Genomic DNA, 3,064 nt, shown 5'->3' with positions numbered 1-3,064 from the left:
CAAGTCAACCTTATCCAAATATATTTTTATTCAAGAATCTCTGCAGTTGACTTTATTTTTAATATGTATAGAATTGCAGATCACAAACACAAACATAAGCACTTTGCAAAGAGTTACTCAACTAAAACACTTGTTTTAGAAGAAAAAAGAACTAAGGGATAGAATACCTAAATCTCTGTGAACCCCATTAGTCATGAAATAATGTTATCATTTTATACAGAAGTCAAAGTATAGACACATAACAATTCGCTGATGAAACAAAAAAGTAAATATGTAAAGATTTACTTAGGAAGCTTCTGAAAATATAAATATGTTCCCAGCAGAATGTTTAATGTACCGAGAAGTTTGCCGATAATCACAACCAGGTAAAATTCTTCAATATCTGTATTACTTCTGACCTGGATCATTAATAAACCAAATATTCTAGAGCTTTGTCAGAATAGCTTGGCTGAACACTTGTTGACACAGTTGTTTTGTTTTGTTCTATTGTGTTTGCTTGTTTAACTAACAAAGCAGTGCAAGCGAAATTCATTTACACAGGTAGAATTTTTTTTTAAACCAGGGAATGACTATGTGCTAATTAATATTAAGCAGAAGTGTTACTGGGGGCGCCTGGGTGGCTTAGTCGGTTAAGCGTCCGACTTTCACTTAGGTCATGATCTCGCGGATCTCGGTTCGAGCCCTGCGTCGGGCTCTGTGCTGACTGCCAGCTCAGAGCCTGGAGCCTGTTTCAGTCTGTGACTCCCTCTCTCTCTGACCCTCCCCTGCTCACGCTGTCTCTCTCTCTCTCTCTCTCTCCTAGAAATAAATTAAAAAAACGTTAAAAAAGATTAAAAAAAAAAGTGTTACTGAATCTTACACTATTTTGAAGACAAATATTTTAAAAGTGTGATGTTTGTGTGTTATGTGTGCATACTGACACAGCATCAATCAGTTCTAGGAAGCAGCTAAAGCTTGAGGAAGTGCCAAATCTATCTCTATGGTCACTGGGAGTATTCAGATTACAGGACTTTAGAATCCATTATTTACTCTACCTGATCAATCATCAATTTGATCTATAGTTACTATGAAACTACTGATAAAACCAACCCAGTTTATTATTTTACATAGTTAAGAGCTATAAACTGCCAATTAATAGGAAATATGAAATACATATTTCAGCCAAATCAAATTTTAATAAAAAATGTTAAGGAGTGGGGCGCCTTGGTGGCTCAGCTGGTTAAGTGTCCGACTTTGGCTTATAATCTCACAGTTCATGAGTTTGAGACCCATGTTGAGTTCTATGCTAACAACTCTGAACCTGGAGCCTGCTTTGGATTCTGTGTCTCCCTCTCTCTCTACCCCTCCCCCACTCACACTCTATCTCTCTCCCTCTCAAAAATAAACAAACATAAAAAAATTTTTTTTAATGTTAAGGGGTGCCTGGGTCGTTCATTCAGCGAAGCATCCAACTCTTGATTCTGGCTCAGGTCATGACCTCATGATGGTGGGATCCCACGTAGGGCTCCGCGTTCAGGACTGCTTGAGATTCTCTCTTCCCCTCTCCCTCCTCCCCTCCCCTACTCTCACTCATACTCCATCTCAAAATAAATAAACATTTAAAAAACTGTTAAAAATTTCCTGACAAATGCTGACATTGTTTAGTGAAAATTTGCTGAGATATGTTCTTTAGAAAATACATACCTAAATAACTTGGAAAAGGAGATGGAAAGTCAATGGAATTGACAAANAAGAAAGAAAATAACCCTCAATACTTTATTTAGAGAAAAGTTTTCTAATATAAGAAGGAGAATATTAGTATTATGAATACTATTAAGTATTAAGAATCTTAGTATTTTGGCATTCATCAAGAACTGCAGATTTCCAGTATGAGATTTTTAGAGGAAGCTCTGGCTCATCTAGTCAGAAAAGTATTCAAAATTGAAATATTTGATTTCTCACCTTTACTAATATGTAATGCCCCTGATATGAATAATATTTAGCTAATTAGCAGTTCTTAGTTTACATTATTATTCTACTTCCATGAATATCCTCAACAGAGGTAAGGAAAGCATTCCTATATTATACCAGTTATATAAAACATTCCTATATTATGCCAACACTATATTTTTGTGGAACTTAAATACTCATTTCAGTTAGGACACATATTTATCATGCACTAGGAGTCTTAGAGCCTTGATCAGCACTTATTCTTAAATATGGATTCAAAATAAGCCACATTAATGCAAAAAAGGAATAAATAAAGTGCATACTTATTGTACCATTTGAGGCCACGTATCTAATATTCTGGTTTGTGCAGTTCCTTCACACCATAATTAAACAGAATGTGGCATGTACTAATTGGAGGCAGCGTATGGGTTGTATGTTGTATACTTGGGAGATACCATTTTTAGAAATGCAATATACGTAGGGACCAATAAGGATGGGTGTGGGTACTCTGTATATGTGCATATAATAATTATTAGCAGTAAAAGTGAGCTATGGTGGGAAGGACTGCGATAGTCTCTGTGGACGGGAGTTAGAGTTACCTGTGTCCTCACCTGATGGTAAAGCATAACTAATTTAGTGTCAATCAACCATCTCCTCATACATGGGGTTTCAATAATGTTAACAAAACAGGGTAATATGGGATAACAACATGACAATGTGCTATGTTTAACTCTGGCCAAAAACACTTAAAGCAACACCCTGTAAGAAATTAGATCAAGGTAAAGGGTTTCACATTAACATAATACATGAAAAAAAATTGTTGTCTTTGGTTTGAATCACATAGAAGGTATAATCAAGTCTTATGTCCTGAGACAAAATCTGTAAACTCTACTATTCTAAAACATTTTTTTATTTTCTTTTGGGTTTTATAACAATTACTTTAATCCTAGTAAGAGTATTAGAAACAGCATAGAGCTAACAGAAAAAAAAAGAAAAATGAGAATTAAGCCCAGGTGATGTTTGAATTTTAAAAATGATATATGTAAATAAATACTATTATCAATGCACTGACTTTGGGATCTTTTTATATTTTTGAAATATTCCAAATATTTTAATATTAAAAGTATGGTTTAAT

Source organism: Crocuta crocuta, unplaced genomic scaffold (genome assembly GCF_008692635.1).
Source record: "Crocuta crocuta isolate KB4526 unplaced genomic scaffold, BGI_CrCroc_1.0 scaffold25, whole genome shotgun sequence".
NCBI classification, from domain to species: domain Eukaryota; kingdom Metazoa; phylum Chordata; class Mammalia; order Carnivora; family Hyaenidae; genus Crocuta; species Crocuta crocuta.
Note: the sequence above shows the minus strand (reverse complement) of the source record.